This window comes from Macaca nemestrina, chromosome 15 (genome assembly GCF_043159975.1).
Source record: "Macaca nemestrina isolate mMacNem1 chromosome 15, mMacNem.hap1, whole genome shotgun sequence".
Lineage (NCBI taxonomy): Eukaryota > Metazoa > Chordata > Mammalia > Primates > Cercopithecidae > Macaca > Macaca nemestrina.
In genome coordinates, this window is record NC_092139.1 from 112,804,812 (window position 1) to 112,822,438 (window position 17,627).

The 17,627-nt window shown below is 51.0% G+C and overlaps 1 long non-coding RNA gene across 2 annotated transcripts in view; it reads right to left on the reverse strand.

The window, feature by feature from the left end:
* Positions 1–7,079: 7,079 nt before the first annotated feature.
* The window catches only part of LOC105464293 (uncharacterized), a 68,277-nt gene continuing 57,729 nt past the window's right edge, over positions 7,080–17,627 (reverse strand). For both annotated transcript variants that reach the window (XR_011614459.1, XR_011614460.1), the window contains exon 8: positions 7,080–7,277. This is a non-coding gene — a long non-coding RNA (uncharacterized lncRNA). The remainder of the gene's footprint in view (positions 7,278–17,627) is intronic.

A 17,627-nucleotide genomic window follows, 5' to 3' on the forward strand; every position in this document is an offset into this window, starting at 1 on the left:
GCCCGGCTAGTTTTTTGTATTTTTTAGTAGAGACGGGGTTTCACCGTGTTAACCAGGATGGTCTCGATCTGCTGACCTTGTGATCCGCCCGTCTCGGCCTCCCAAAGTGCTAGGATTACAGGCTTGAGCCACCGCGCCCGGCTGGGCATCTGGATTTTTAAAAACTCCTTGTGCTCACGTGCCCAGCCAGATCTGAGAGCCGAGGTCTTAGCCATGCAATTTGCTGCTTTGCAAATTGCAAAGGTTATCGAACCCTGCTACTGTGAATGTTTACCACGTTGCTCAGTAAGATGCTGGGGAGACAGAAATGAAGCTTCCAGGCCTGTGGCCAAGGCTCAGAGACACGCTGCTGAGCAAGACCTGGAAAGCTTCCTGCCTGGTCAGGGCCACTTCCCCACTGCCGCCATGGCGGGCAGGAGCTGTGCTGGGGCCATCCCTGGGCTGCACACCAGCTCTGCCACATCCCTGGTTGTGCAGCCTAACTCATCTCCTGTGGCCGCTGCAACAAATGACCACAAACCTGGGGGCTTAGAATAACGCAAATTAATTTTCTTACCATTCTGGAGGTTGCAAGTCCTAAAATCAAGGTGTCTACAGCGTTGGTTTCTTCCGGACGCTCTAGGGGAGGATCCATTTCCAGAGACGCCCCCATTCCTTGGCTTATGGCCCCTTCCTCTGTCTTCAAAGTCAGTGGCCCAGGATCTTCTAATCTCTCTCTCTCCAGTCACATCTCCTTCTCTGACTGACAGTTCTGCCTCCTTTCTTCCCTTATAAGGACGCTTGCAATTATATTCGGTCCACCTGGTTAATCCAGAGTATTCTCCTCATCTCAAAATCCTTAATCACGTCTGCAAAGTCCCTTTGCCTTGTCAGGTGACACACGCACACGGTTCAGGGATTAGAGTGCAGACATCCTAGGTGGGGGCAGGGGACATTATTCTGCCAGGCCCAGTAGCCTTGCCTAGGAACTGGCCACTCCATGCCTCAGGGCCACATTGGGAAAGTCAGGGGGGATAACAGTAACAGAGGCAGTGGAAGTCATAGTAAGAGAGAAAGAGAGAGAGACATAGTCGTGGCAATGATGTCTACCTTATGGAGGTGTGAGGACTGACTTTCTAGGTAAGTCTGTAGAAGAGCATCTGACAAACAAACGTTCAAAACACATAAACTGTCAAATACATTTTATTAGTGATATCTCTAGCATTGTGCCACAGGCCCTGTTAGCTGCGCCAGCCTATAAAATGACTTTGAGATTAGAAACAATGTGGCCGGACGCGGTGGCTCACGCCTGTAATCCCTGCACTTTGGGAGGCCGAGGCGGGCGAATCACGAGGTCAGGAGATCGAGACCATCCTGGCCAACACGGTGAAACCCTGTCTCTACTAAAAATACAAAAAATTAACCGGGCGTGGTGGTGGGCGCCTGTAGTCCCAGCTACTCGGGAGGCTGAGGCAGGAGAATGGTGTGAACCCGGGAGGAGGAGCTTGCAGTGAGCTGAGATCGTGCCACTGCACTCCAGCCTGGGCGACAGAGTGAGACTCTGCTTCAAAAAAAAAAAGAAACAATGTATATATATGACAAAATATTTTTCTTTATTTATTTTGAGATGGGGTCTCTTACCCAGACTAGACTACAGTGGCACAATCACATCTCACTTCAACCTCAACCTTTTAGGCTCAGGTGATCCTCCTGCCTCAGGCTCCCAGCTGGGAGTACACGTGCGTGGCACCATGCCTGGCTAATTTTTTTAATTATTTGTAAAGATGGTGGGGGGGAGGGGGGTCTCCTTATGTTGCCCAGGCTGGTCTCAAACTCCTGGGCTCAGGCAGTCCTACTGCCTCCACCTCCAAAGTGTTGGAATAAAAGGCAAGAGCCACCATGCCTGGTTTAAAATATTTTTAAAATGGCAAAGTCAAAAGAAAAATCCATTTCAAAAAGGTACAGCTTAATAAGAAAAGACAGCAGTTCTATAGAAAACAGAGCAAAGGGGCTTGTCACTGTGGCTCATGCCTGTAATCCCAGCACTTTCGGAGGCCAAGGCGGGTGGATGGCCTGAGGTCAGGAGTTTGAGACTAGCCTGGCCAACATGGTCAAATACTGTCTCTACTAAAAATACAAAAATTGGCCAGGCGTGGTGGCTTGTGCCTGTAGGCCCAGCTACTGGGGAGGCTGAGGCAGGAAAATCGCTTGAACCTGGGAGGCAGGGGTTGCAGTGAGCCGAGATAGCGCCGCTGAACTCCAGCCTGGACGACAGAGCGAGACTCCATCTCAAAAAAAAGAAAACAGAGCAAAGGGTATACATTTACAGAAGAGGAAATCTAAGACGTTAACAAGCAGAAGAAAAGACAGTCAAAAGCATTGCTAATGTGAGAAAACAAATTAAAATCACAGTGAAGGTTCACTTTACACCTTTAGGCTGGCAGTAGTCTGAAAGCTCGGTGATGTCACAGTTAGGTGATGTAATACAGGAGACCTCCCTCACTCTGCTGGGAGGGTGGGCTGGGGGGCCCTTGGGAAGGACCTCCAGGTGTGTTAGTAAGAGAAGGAAGTGCAGGACTGAGATGCAGCAGTTCCCCTCCTAACAACATCTCCCCCCAGACATTCTCATGCAGGTCCCAGCTGCTCACTGCAGCGCGAAGCGCGTGCCCAGAGCTGGGAGAGTGGGTCTTGGTGGACACACACCTTGCAGGGTGGTTTGGCAGCTAGAAAAAGTCAAATGAGATATACACGTAGGAACACGGGTGGCAAAGAAACATCAGGGTTGGTGAAAAAGCAAGAAAATAAATGAGGTAGATAACATGACATCGTGAACGTAAATTAAAAATAGGGGCATGCAAATGGTAATACCCATTTCCCAGGAATAGAAAGACTTAAACACTTAAGCATGGTCGTCTATTGGTAGGGGTGGTACCAGAGTAGGGAGGTAGAAGGGAATGAATGAGTGAGTGAGCAAATGAATGAATTCACTAAAGAGAAATATTTACCTGACTGTGGTGGGTGCCCATCCACACATTGTTGCAGGCTCGACGTGCCGTAGGGAGAGCTTCCAGAAGGTGGAGTGTGCAGGGAGTACCCTCTGCCTCCCTGAAGGGTGCTGTGGGCCTGTCAGGGTCTGGGATGGGGAGGGCTTGGAGAAGCAGAGAGTTTGGAAGGATCGGAATCGAGAGGATAGGGTAGACAATTTCATTGTCTTGGCAAATTGGATTGGCAAAGCCAAAGAGAAAGAAAACACAGGAGGCTCCCAAGACTGACAGCTCAGGTTTCTGGAGCGCTTTGGATGAGCCAGGGGCACCCAACAGGAGTGTAAGCCCCACGCGCTGTCGGACTCAGTCTGTGCTCACAATAACCTTGCGAGAAAACTATCCTCTTCCCATCTCACCCGGGGAGCATGCAAGCCGTGCTGGGCCGGGAGGGGGGGTTCCACCTGGGAGGGAGGGGCCAGAAGACCAAGCAGGCCCTGCCCATTCCAGAGCTATGCAGGCTGCAGCTTATATCTGGGAGAGTGTAACATTGATAACTCAAAGGGAAGAAAACCCAGCAGAGAAGAATGTTGCAGGCTTCACGGCTGCTTCTCCAGGTGGACCAAACAGCTGCAGTGGAATTCCCCCTGGGGCCCCACAGTGCAAGGAGATGAACCAGAGCGGGCTCTGGACCCTGATCTGGGATCTGGCCCGGCTAGCATCCCCTAAATTCCAAAAAGGAAGTGACAATTCTGTGGGATAAGTTCTGTCACCAGCCCAACAACCCCCTTAAAAAGGATATTCATGTCCCCAACATAGATCTTTGTAGTTGTCTATCTGCATTTTATCTCTGCACATGACATAGTGTGGGAGAGGAGGACGGACCCCAGGACGTTGTGTGGCTGGGAGGATGGGCCATGGCGACACTGTGTGGCTGGAAGGATGGGCCACAGGGACACTGTGTAGATGGGAGGATGGACCATGGTGGACAGTGTGTGGATGGCAATATGAACCATAGGGACAGTGTATGGATGCGAATATGAACCATGGGGACAGTGTGTGGCTGGGAGGATGGTTAATGGGGACACTGTGGCTGGGAGGATGGGCCATGGGGACACTGTGTGGCTGGGAGGATGGACCACGGGGGACAGTGTGTAGCTGGGAGGATGGGCCACGGGGACACTGTGTAGATGGGAGGATGGACCACGGGGGACAGTGTGTGGATGGCAATATGAACCATGGGGACAGTGTGTGGCTGGGAGGATGGACCACGGGGACACTGTGTAGGTGGGAGGATGGACCACGGGGGACAGTGTGTGGATGGCAATATGAACCATGGGGACAGTGTGTGGCTGGGAGGATGGTTAATGGGGACACTGTGGCTGGGAGGATGCACCTCAGACACTGATGATGATGAGCTAGCTTGTGGTTGGGAGCAGCCTCAGCAGGTCCGCTAAGGGCATGGTCCCCTCACTCTGCGTTTCTGAGATGCAGCAGATGTCACCTGGGCTTAGTGTCTGGGCTCCAGGGATGGAAAAGTGGAGAGTGTTGGAGCTCCAAGGTCTTGGGGAACATCCCAGTCTCGTGTCCGGTCCCACCTAGAGCCCTTGAGACTCCTTGGATCTCCGCGTCCCTCTGCTGTGACGTCATCCCTTGATGACGTCGCTTGAATCTGGGAGGCATCCCAGAGAGAATCGCTTGAGCCTGGGAGGCAGAGGTTGCAGTGAGCCTGGACGAGATGCTCAGAAGGCCCCTTCCAGGTCCACTGTCTGTGCCGTTGTCCCGTCTCCCCTCACAGCCATCTGAAAATGCCCCGCGCTGCTGTGTTCTTGGCTCCAGCCACTTGTGCAGGCCGACGGTGATTTTAATTTGTCTCCTTCACATGAGTGGGGATTAACAATCGCTGCAGCGTGGTTTCCTGCGGAGGAAAGAGCTGACAGAGCCGCCTGAGAAGCTGCTCCACTGGCCCCCGTCCCAGGCACAGACGGTGGACCGAGGGGTGGGGGCATCCCAGCTCCAAGGAAGCCCCTCCCGCCCTCCCACCTAGGTCAACAGTCTCCCCTGCCCCAGTTAGCTCTGGAGCCCTTCTCCAGTCCCTCTGAGTCTCACTCAAGTCAATTCGTGGCCACAGCCTGGACTGGTCAGTCTGAGAGGCTGAAGCCACACGGTGACCCCAGGGGCTCCCACATCACCAGGAGCAGAGAAGGCAGAGAGAGTACAGGGCAGAACTCACCTTCCCATCAAAGCAGGGGGTACAGGGACAAGCCCCACGCAAGGAAGCAGAAGGCCTCCAGCTTACAAGCTCCGGTCCAGCTCTGCCCTGGACCAGCGGGGTAGTGGGACAAGCTCCACCTCCAAGCCTCAGCCTCCTCGTGTGAAAAATGGGAGCAGTGAAAAATGGGGCGTAGGAGCAGGTGATCCCGAGGGAAGCTGGGAGTGTGGAGCCAGGGGAGACTGAGGCGGGCAGACCCAAGGTCATCAGGCAACCCAAGCCCACCCACCGCACTCCTGGACTGGGGAGGGAGAGGCTGAGCAAGTTCCCAGTTCTCCATTGGCACAGAGAGAGGATGGAGCGGGGCTGGCGGCCCACGGGTTTAACTGGCGTCAGAGCCCTGCAGTTGTGCACAAAACCACATGCATTGCTTCTTCAGTATCTGACGCTACATCCGCACCCCAGACCTCTGGAAGCAGAATTTCCCGGGGTGTGACTGGGTATTTGTCACCTTGGGGCAGGTGGGGCTCTGACTGTGGTGGGAGAAGCATCCACGGGTTTCAGGTTTCTGTAAGCATGGTCCTGGGAGGCTTTCAGCAAAGCCAATGGGGCCACCCTCGGGGCGGTCCCCATGTGCCAGTCCCCCATGCAGACCACCACTGTCTGTCTCCATTTCTAATCCCCAAATCCACGCCCAGGAGCTGCTAGAGACTTGCTCTGTCACCCCCTGGGACTCTCAAATACTGCTGGCGGGAGCAAAAAAGCAGTTCAACCACTTCGGAAAAGCGTTTGAAAATATCTACGAAAGCTGAACATATGCCTAGCCTGTGACCCAGCAATTCCACTCGGGTGTTTTTCCACAAGAGAATTGAGCACATATGTCCACAAAAAGACGGACACAAGTATGTTCACAGCAGTTTTGTTTATAATAGCCAAGAAAAGAAACTCGATGCCTATCGATGGAAAAACAAAGTGTGATACATCTATGTAATGGAACATTATGCAGAAATACAAAAGAATGGTCAACTGCTACATGCAAAAAACTGGATGGTTCTCCCAGATGTCATGACGAGCAAAAAAAGGCAGCTCAGGCCGGGTGCTGTGGCTCACGCCTGTAATTCCAGCACCATGGGAGGCCAAGGCAGGTGGATCACCTGAGGTCAGAAGCTTGAGACCAGCCTGGCCAACATAGTGAAACCCTGTCTCTACTAAAAACTCAAAAAATTAGCCAGGCATGGTGGCGGGCACCTGTAATCCCAGCTACTCAGGAGGCTGAGGCAGGAGAATCGCTTGAGCCTGGGAGGCAGAGGTTGCAGTGAGCCAAGATTGTGCCATTGCCCTCCAGCCTGGCCAAAATGAGCAAAACTCTGTCTAAAAAAACAAAAACAAAAACAAAATAAAAAGGGCAGAGGGCAGCCCAGAAGGCAGCAGGCAGCATGAGTCCATTTGCAGAAAGTACAAAACAAGCCAAAGCAGTCGATGATGACAGTGGTCAGAAGAGCGGCTGCGTTTTGTGGGGAGGGTGGCTGATGGGGAAAGAGGAGAAACAATCTTTCTAGGTGCTGGAAATGTTCTACATCGTGAGCTGATGATGATTAGATGGGTGAACACATAGGTAAAAAGTCATCAACATGTCAATTTAAAAGTGGGTCACGTTATGCACTTTACAGTGTGTATGCTATATCTCAATTCTAAAAACTGTGGTGACTCCTCGTTGCCTACAGGCTCAAGTGCAAAGTGCTGGAGGCTCACGGCACCTGGCCCTCCACAGTCCAGGCTTGCCCCAGTTTTTCTCTCTCCTCCACTCTTCTCTCTCTCTCTCTCTCTCTCACACACACACACACACACACACACACACACACACATACACACTGTACTAGCCATCTTCATACTCATGATCTGACTTTATTCTCACAGCCACTCTGGGGGGTAGATGTCATCATGATCATTTGACAGATGGAGAAACAGAGCCTCGGAGTGATGTGGCCAGTGATGAAGCTCCGGGGGGCCCAGTTCTTCAGCTCAGCACACAGGCAGTGGGTATATGTGGACACCAGTCGTGCAATCAATGGTGTGGGCCAGCCTTGCCTCTGACAGCTTCCAGTCTGGAGGGAGGCAAATCACCAAACAGAAAATGTTCACATGTGGGAAGAGCATGGGCCCAAGGACGGTCCCTGTTCTGCCACTGGGCAAATTAATTAAACACTCCAAGTCTCCATTTATTTGACTGTAAGATGGTGATACGACCTCCCTGCTTCTGGCCTTTGGTGGATACCAGACAACTGACAGCAGCATTACTATTCTGATAATGAAATAGCCTTCTGATCCATCCAGTTGTCCAAGGTTAAGATCAAATGCCACCACCTCATGGTGGCGCCTCAGCTTTGCTGCCTTTCTAGACCCAAACCATCATCATCATCATCATCAAAACAATAATGAAATAATACTAGCTCTAGCATCTTAATGAAATAATACTAGCTCTAGCATCTTAATGAAATAATACTAGCTCTAGCATCTTAATGAAATAATACTAGCTCTAGCATTTTAAGAGAGTACCATGTGCCAAGGACTATGCCAAGTGCTTTAGACACATTTGCTCATTCAATTCCGAAAACAACTCCGTAAATAACTGTTATTGTCTCTACTTTTTTTTTTTTTTTGAGACTGGGTCTTGCTCTGTGGCCCAGGTTGAGTGCAGTGTCGCAAACACAGTTCACTGCAGCCTCGACCTCCTGGGCTCAAGTGATCCTTCCACCTCAGCCTCCCAAGTAGCTGAGATTACACGCATGTGCCACCATACCTGGTAATTTATTTATTTATTTGTTTTTGAGATGGAGTTTCGCTCTTGTCGCCCAGGATGCAGTGCAGTGGCATGATCTCAGCTCACTGCAATCTCCACTTCCTGCATTCGAGTGATTCTCCTGCCTCAGCCTCCTCAGTAGCTGGGATTACAGGCGCCCACCAATATGATGGGTTTTCACCATATTGGGCAGGCTGGTCTCGAACTCTTGACCTCAAGTAATCCACTCGCCTCGGCCTCCCAAAGTGCTGGCATTACAGGCATGAGCCAACATGCCCTGCCCCATCTCTACTTTTTCATATGAGGCTTAGAGAGGTTAAATGGCCAGACCAACGTCACCAGACCTCTTGTGATAGATGAAGTGGAGACTCAGCCAGGTCTGTGAGCTCATGTGCTTGGAATCTTAACCGCTGGGCGACAGTGCCACCTGTCCTTCTTTGAGTATGGAACAGTCTCACACAAGGCAGGTTAATTGTATTAACTAACATTTAGATGACATTTTACTACTTCCAGGACACACTCCTCATTCCACAGATGAGAAAACTGCTGTCCATTGCTTTTTCTTTCAACAAATAATCAGAGAACGGCCATGACTGGCAGGGGTGCATCTGGGCACAGCATGAACAGGGCCTGCTCTCCTGGAGCTATTCGTTTAACAGAGAGTGAGGGGGTGGGTGAGGATGCCAACAACACACCTCAGTGGGCAATGGAGCCGGGAAGAAACTCAAACAGGTGTGAGGGAGAGCAAGGGTGGGGAAGCTTTGGCTTGGAGGCCGGGAAAGTCCTCTCTGAGGAGCAGCGTTGAAAGGCACCATCTGGGGAAAGGGCATGCTGGGGAGAGGGCACAGCAGGTGCAGAGGCCAAGGGAGGGGGCAGCTCGGCGTGTTTGAGGGACAGACAGATACACCTTGAGAACAGTGGAGTAGGGTGAGCTCGGGGAACTAGCTGGGGGGAGGGATGGAGGCTGCACGGGTTTTATCCTAAGTGAGAGGGAAGTCACAGGAGGGTTAAGCAGGAGCGTGACGTGATTCCGTTCATGCCTCAAAGAGGGCCCCAGGAGGGCATGGGCAGAGCCTGGGAGAGGAGTCAGGTATAGAGACCCGGGTGAGAGATGAAGGCAGTTTGGACAGAGACAGAGGCAGAGTTTAGGGAGAAGTGAAGGGAGTCAGGGATCGGGGTGGACTCAATGGATTAGATTCCAGGGATGAGGGGGGTGGGGCGCCATGACTCATGCTGGTGATCCTAGCACTTTGGGAGGCTGAGGCAGGTGGATCGCCTGAGCTCAGGAGTTCCAGACGAGCCTGAGCAACATGGTGAAACCCCCTCTTTACTAAAAATACAAAAATTAGCTGGGAATGGTGGCATGCACTTGGAGTCCCAACTACTTGGAGAGGCTGAGAAAGGAGAATGGCTTGAGCCCAGGAGGCAGAGGTTGCAGTGAGTCGAGGTTGCACCAGTGCACTGCACTCCACCATGCGTGACAGTGAGACCCTGTCTCAAAAAAAAAAAAAAAAAATCCCAGGGATGAGGGAAAGATGGTCCCCAAGGTCTTGTGCTTCTGCATGAGTGGCAGTGCCATTTCAGATGATGGAAATTAGGGACAGGGTGGGACTGAGAGCAAAGGAGACCAAGAGGAAACAGCAGGAGGGAAGCGGAGGGTGCTGAGCCACGTTGTCAGGGAGCCAGGAAGGCAAGCCCGGTCCTGGCCACTGCAGCCTGCCATGCTGTGCTGCTGCCTCGTGGTCAGTCCTCAGTTTCAGTGGCCTTGTCACCGCCTCCAAGAAGCCTTCACAGGTTGCACCAGCTGGACCACCCGGAGAGCGCTCACCTGTCACAGACCTAGTTTCACTGTCCTTACAGCAGGATCAATGTCTGTGTTAACTGCTTCATCCAATCATTTATTTTCTCCCCCTACCTAGAATGTTGGCCTCTTGAAGGCATGTCCTGTTCTGAGAGCTTAGTCTCTCTGTGGCCTCAAATAGGACCTGTCACATTATAGATGCCCAACACTATTAACCCATCCACTGATTTGACATTGTAGTCTGAGCAAATAGATGGATCTCTGTCCAGCACCCGGGGTGAGACAAAACTGCATTCCACTGGAAGTTAAAGAAACTGTCTTTGGGGTCAGACAAGAGTTCTGCATTTCAGCTGTGTGGCTTTGGACAAGTCTCATGACTTCTGTGAGCCTCAGAACAAACACTAATGCCCATCTCAGGAGATTGTGTAGGAGTAAATACTGTTCACATAGAGCTCAGCCCTGCCTGGCACAAGGCCAGACTTCACATGGTAGAGGCACTAAAGTCAATAGCAATACCCAAAGTGATGCTCTTCAAAACTTTGACAGTGATGCCTTGCTCTTTATTCTCCATGACTCTCACATACAGAATTTAGAATTGTTAGTCACATTGGCACCAACCTCCCTTTCCAACCCACTGGCTCAATAAAAAGGAGCAGTGGCACAGACAGCTGTGCATGGTGTGAGATTAAAACAGAGCCATGTGCTTGGCTCTGGGGGGCTGTAAGCTGTTCCCTCCGGCCCCCCTGCACAGGCAGCAGTGACTCAGTCATGACTGCAAAAACTTCTTCCCAGAAACGATGATGATCTTTTGTTTTATGAATCGACTCACTGTATTTGCCTCTATAATTCTTAACAGTGGCTTTGGAAAGAATCAGACAGGAGAGAAAGTGACAGCCCTTCTCAGATTCCTCAGTGGGGTGTTTGGCAGAAATGCCCCATTTCTTCACCCTTCCCTCTGCAATGGGACATTGCCGTCCTCCCACTGAGAGGTACAGTCCGTTTGCCACACTGCCCTAGGTAGGTCATACGACTTGTTTTAGCCAATAGAATGTTGAAGAAGTGGCCAGGCGCGGTGGCTCAAGCCTGTAATCTCTGCACTTTGGGAGGCCGAGACGGGCAGATCACGAGGTCAGGAGATCGAGACCATCCTGGCTAACACGGTGAAACCCCGTCTCCACTAAAAAATACAAAAAACTAGCCGGGCACGGTGGCGGCGCCTGTAGTCCCAGCTACTTGGGAGGCTGAGGCAGGAGAATGGCATAAACCCGGGAGGCGGAGCTTGCAGTGAGCTGAGATCCGGCCACGGTACTCCAGCCTGGGCAACAAAGCGAGACTCCGTCTCAAAAAAAAAAAAAAAAAAGAAAAGAAAAAAAAAGAATGTTGAAGAAGTGACCATGTGTCTGTTCCAAGCCTGCCAGAACCCTGCCACCTCCATGGAACAAGCCTGGCTAACCACGAGATGGACATCATTATTCACTCTGAGGCTCAGAGAGGTTATGGGAGCTGTCCAAAGTCACACAGTTGGGGAATGAGAGACCCCACGGAACAGGGCCAAATCGGCCCAGTTGTCCCAGTCTAGGCTCCAGAGGCATGAAAGAGACCAGCCAAGTTAGGCAAAGCCACCTGCTCAACCTGCAGCTGACCACAGACTGATGAGAGAACCCAGCCATAAACGGACGAACCACCTGGCTGAGCCATAGACTCACGAGAAAAGAACAGCTGTTTAGAGCTGCTGAGTTGTAGGGTTGTTTGTGAGCAGTCGATAACTTGGACATTCAGTTCCCCGAGGACAGTCTAAGGCCTTGGGTCCTCCCACCCTAAGCGCAGGCAGGTGCAGCCAGGGCCGGGGCAGGACAGGCAGAAGGGTGGATATTGCAGGGCCACCTGGGCCTTCCTTGCAGACGAGCATAGAGTTGGTTTTTCTCGTAGATAATGAGAATTTACAGTTAAGAAAAGTTCCTTCTAGAACATGGATTGGGGGGAGTAGTGGGGTTGTGATTAGGAGACCAGCTGTTGAACTCGTCTAGGGAAGAGATGATGGAGACTTTGCACCAAGGCAATCCCAATGGGAGGGATGGATGGGAGAGGTGAGGATACCGAGTTCTCACAGAGCTGGGGACAGACTGGCCAGGAGCAGATAAGGGAGGGTGTGGTGGGCTTCAAGCCAGGGCACCTAGCTGGCTGACGAAGCAGTTCACCAAGACAAAAAGGCTGGAAAAGAACCGCCTTCGGGGCAGGATGACAAGCCCCATACTAGTTGGCTTGAGTGGGATCCACAGTATTCCTCCTCCTTCCCCCCTCCCCTCCCCCTCCTCCTCCTCTCCCTTCCCCCTCCTCCTCCTCCCTCCCTTCCCCCCCCTCCTCCTCCACCTTCTCCTCACCAGACATATGCAGTCACTGAGCCCCTTGCCCCTTCCATTCGCCACCACTGCCCCAGCAATCCTTCCCTAGATTACCCGGGTGACCTCCCCACAGATCTCCTTCCTCCCTCTCCCCCCGCTACCCTCATGGCTCCAATCTAACATCCACTGGGACCATGAGCTTCTGGCAAAGCCACGCAACCCTGGCAAGCCCCTGCCTAGGTTCTTCAGAACTCTCAGGACAGAGCTCAGACTTCTGCGTTCTCTGTATATGGCTTTGGGTCTCATGTCCCACAGCTTCCCCACTGGAATGCAAGCTCCGCAGGGGCAGGGAACGCACCCACCTTGCTCTCTGCCCAGAACCTGGTGCAGGGTCAGCAGTCTGAAAGACACGTGAGTGGATAAACTCAGTCCCTGCTGCCTCAGCCTCTCATCTGACTCACTGTTCCCTCTGTCTAGTGAGAAAACTCTCTCCACCCATCTTTGCTTTGCTAACTCCTCGTTGGCCTTCAAAACTCAGCTCTAGGGACACTTTTTTTTTTTTTGAGACAGAGTCTCACTGTTGTCACCCAGGCCAGAGTGCAATGGCACCATCTCTGCTCCCTGCAACCTCTGCCTCCCGGGTTCAAGCAATTCTCCTGCCTTAGCCTCCTGAGTAGCTGAGATTACAGGCATCTGCCACCATGCCTGGCTAATTTTTTTTGTATTTGTAGTAGAGACGGGGTTTCAACATGCTGGTCAGGCTGGTCTCAAACTCCTGACCTCAGGCGATCTGCCCACCTTGGCCTCCGAAAGTGCTGGGATTACAGGCAAGAGCCACTGTGCCCAGCCTCTAGGGACACTTTCTTCTAGAAGCTTCCCTTAGTGAAACGACCTGTTTAACCTAACGTGTTAAGCATCTCATGAGTGTCAGGCAGTGTGCTGAGGTGTTGGGTGCTGTTTCAAAGAACTTAGAGCCTGGATCTACCCAGGCCCTCTAATTCGAATGAGTTCCAGTGATTTGGAAGTTCAGGATGTGGATCCCCAGGCAGGTGTCTGGAGAAAAACTCTCCAGGTGATTTTGCTGCACCCCTGCCGCCTATGTCCTGAGAAGAGCCGATCTAGGAATTAGAAGATCCACTGCCCTCTGAGCGCTGGCTGTGCCGGGCACGTGTAAGACACTATGCTCACCTCGCCTCTGATCCCCACACCCCAAGTGGTGATAGGTGCCATTATTATTCCCATTTTATAAGATGAAAAAACAGGAGCTTAAAGGAGTTACTTGCTCCATGTCACGCAGCTGGGAAGGCACAGAGCCTTGTACAGCAAGAAGGGATCTCAGGGCCCATCGAACCCAGGGATTCCCCACCACGCTGTATGAGAATCACCTGAGGAGCTCTGAAATTTGCCTGGAGCTTCTGATTCAGCCCACGTTGATATTCTTTCCCCCTGGGGAGTCTCATGGCCTGGCAGAAGTGAGAGTCATTGACTCATCCAACACCGTGGTTTTACAAGTAGAGAAACTGAGGCTGGGAGAGCCCAAATGGCTTGTTCAAGTCACACAGAGTTCTCGATGAACAAGGACTCAGATGGAGGTCCTTGTGGCACCCCATCCAATGTTCTTTCCAATGTACCAATGTTTTCCCAGTACTGTTACTTCTTTCAGAGAGGCTAGAGGAGGCTTCCCTAACCAAAGACACAGAAACCCAAGCCACGGCCAAGTTTTAAGGCAATGTGACCCAGGCAGGGATTGCTGAAAAGCAGTCCCACCCAGCCTGGCATGAGGAATCACTACCCCAGCCTAGAAGAAAACAAGAGGGTTTTCTCCAGGAGGAAGCAAACCCGAACTACTCTCCAGCGCCATCTAGTGACAGGGAGAGAGGCCACCAGAGCTTTTCGCAGTCAAAAAGGACAAAACTGTCACAAATCCACACCAATGGAGCCTTGGAGATGGCTGGGAGGCAGCAGGACATGGAAGAGAGTCCTCAGATAAAAGGTTCCAGGGAATAGAGATGGTCAGAGAATTGTCACCAAGGAGGTGGGACTTGAAAGGTAGGAATTCACATTAAAACAAAGTATTTTACTGAGAAAGAGTTAGGTGTGGTGATTCCTCAAAAATATTAAACACAGAATTACCATGTAATCCAGCAATCCCACTTTGGTAAATACCCCAAAGAATTGAAAGCAGGGACTCCAACAGATATTTGCATATCCATGTTTAGAGCAGCACTCTTCACAGTAGCCAAAAGCTGGAAGCAACCGTAGCTCCATCTACAGATGAATGGGTGAACAAAATGAGGTCTATCCACACAACAGAATATTATCCAGCCTTAAAAAGGAGGGAAATTCTCACCCTTGCTTTGACATGGGCAAACCCAGAGGACATTACGCTAAGTGAAATAAGCCAGTCATGAAAGGACAAACACTGTGTGATTTTACTTGCATAAGGTGCTGTGGTTTCAATGTGTTTCCCAAAAAGCATATAATCCCCAATGCAGCAGTGTTGGAAGGTGGGCCTGCCTAATGGGAGGTGATTAGAACATGAGGTCCCCGCCCCTCACAAATACATTCGTGAAGATATTCATGAATGGATAATGTCGTTATTGTGGGAGTGGGTTTCTTTTTTTTCTTTGTTTTTTGAGATGGTGTCTCGCTCTGTTGCCCAGGCTGGGGTGCAGTGGTGCGATCTCGGCTCACTGCAAGCTCCGCCTCCCGGGTTCACGTCATTCTCTTGCCTCAGCCTCCCCAGTAGCTGGGACTACAGGCGCCCGCCACCTCGCCCGGCTAAGTTTTTGTATTTTTAGTAGAGATGGGGTTTCACCATGTTAGCCAGGATGGTCTCGATCTCCTGACCTTGTGATCTGCCCGTCTCGGCCTCCCAAAGTGCTGGGATTGCAGGCATGAGTCACCACGCCTGGCCTGGAGTGGGTTTCTTATAAAAGGATGAGTCCAACTTGCTCTCTCTCTCTCTCTCCTTCTGTCTCTCTCTCTCTCACCTTTCCACCTTCTGCCATGAGATGACACAGAAAGAAGGTGATATGGTTTGACTGTGTCCCCACTCAAATCTCGTCTTGAATTGTAGCTCCCACAGTTCCCATGTGTTGTGGGAGGGACCCAGTGGGAGGTCATTGAATCATGGGGTGGGTCTTTCCTGCTCTTCTTGTGACAGTGAATAAGCCTCATGAGATCTGATGGTTTTATAGGGGGGAGTTTCCCTGCACAAGCTCTCTCTTTGCCTGCTGCCATCCCGGTAAGATGTGACGTGCTCCTTCTTGCCTTACGCCCTGATTGTGAGGTCTCCCCAGCCATGTGGAACTGTGAGTCCGTTAAACATCTTTCCTGTATAAATTTCACAGTCTTGGATATGTCTTTATTTATTTTTTTTTTTTTTTGAGGCTGAGTTTCACTCTTGTTGCCCAGGCTAGAGCACCATGGCATGATCTTGGCTCACTGCAACCTCCATCTCCTGGGTTTAAGCGATTCTCCTGCCTCAGCCTTCCTGAGTAGCTGGGATTACAGGCATGCTCCACCATGCCCAGCTACTTTTGTATTTTTAGTAGAGATGGGGTTTCTCCACGTTTGTCAGACTGGTCTCGAACTTCCGACCTCAGATAATCCGCCCATCTCAGCCTCCCAAAGTGCTGGGATTATAGGCATGAGCCACCACGCCCGGCTGGATATGTCTTTACTAGCAGTGTGAAAATGGACTAAAACAAAAAGCGTTTGCCAGATGCCAACACCTTGATCTTGGACTTCCCAGCCTCCATAACTGTGAGGATATAAATTTATGTTCTTTCACTCTTGTTGCCCAGGCTGGAGTGCAATGGCATAGTCTCGGCTCACTTCAACCTTCGCCTCCTGGGTTCAAGCGATTCTCCTGCCTCAGTCTCCTGAGTAGCTGGGATTACTCATGCCACCACACCCGGCTAATTTTTTTTATTTTTTATTTTTATTTTTTTGTTTTTAGTAGAGACAGTGTTTCACCATGTTGACCAGGCTGGTCTCAAACTCCTGACCTCAGGTGATCCAACAGCCTCCCAAAGTGCTGAGATTACAGGTGTGAGCCACGACACGCAGCCAAATTTATGTTCTTTATAAATTACCCAATCTGTGCTATTCTGTTATATGTTATAGCAGCACAAAACACACTAAGACATGAAGTACCTAGAATAGTCAAATTCGTAGAGACAGAATGTAGCATTGAGGTTTACCAGGGGCTGGGGAAGGAGAGGATTACAGGAAGTTAGTGTTTCCTGGGTACCAAGCTTCAGTCTGGAAAGATGGAAAAGCTCTGGAGATGGATGGTGGTGATGGTTGCCCATCAATGTGAATGTACTCATGTCACTGAACTGTACACTTTAAACTGCTTAAAATGGTGAATTTTATGTCAGGTATATTTTATCACGATCTAAAAAGAGGAAGAGTTAGGTGTAAGGTCCAAAGTGCCAAGTCAGACTGAATTGAGGGTCACGCCCCAGAATGGGATGGTCGTTTGTTTTTCACTCATTCATTTACCCCTCCACCGGCAAACACTGACACCACGACATACCAAGGACCATTCTGGGCACTGGAAATCTGACATCAAACCAAACAGACAAAACTCCCTGACCTGGCAGAGCCTACAGACCAACAACAACAACCAACAAATCAAGTAAATGCCTCGCATGGCAGCTGGTGATACCTGCTGTAGAGAAAAACAGAGGGAGGGGGCTGTTATTTTATTTTATTTTTAACTATCAAATCTGTTTAGTAAAGACAACTTTGCTCATACAAAACAAAAGTTTACAACACTCTGGCCAGGCAAGGTGGCTCACACCTGTAATCCCAGCACTTTGGGAGGCCGAGGCAGGTGAATCACCTGAGGGCAGGAGTTTGAGACCAGCTTGGCCAAATGGTGAAACCCTGTCTCCACTAAAAATGCAAAAATTAGCCGGGTATGATGGTGGGCACCTGTAATCTCAGCTACTCAGGAGGCTAAGGCAGGAGAATTGCTTGAACCTGGGAAGCAGAGGTTGCAGTGAGCCAAGATCACACCACTGCATTCCAGCCTGGGTGACAGAGTAAGACTCTGTCTCAAAAACAAAAAACTTTACAACAATCTGAGTGCTGGACACCTCATCTGAGACAAGGGAGGCATGGCAGGCACCTAGAGCCCTCCCCCTATACGGAAAGGAGACCCTGGGTGCTCCTCTGCCATCTGCCCCAGGGGAGAGAAAAGCTGAAGTATTCCTGTAGCCTCTTCCCCCAAAGGGAAAAGGGAGCCGGGAACGATGGCACAGAGACCCCGTCTCTAGCTGCTCCTTGTCTGTGTTGAGGGAGGCCCCTCCCCTTACTCGCCCGGATCCCTGAAGCTGAGCTGTTTGAGGGTGATGGCAAATGGCTGATGGGCAAAGGGGGCAAAGTTGGGACGTCTTCGGTGCAAAGACTCCTCCCATCCCCCACCAGGTCACACAATGGAAATTTGAGGGAGGACCTCAGAAGTGGCCCTGCCTTTGCCCACAAGGGGTAGCTGGCT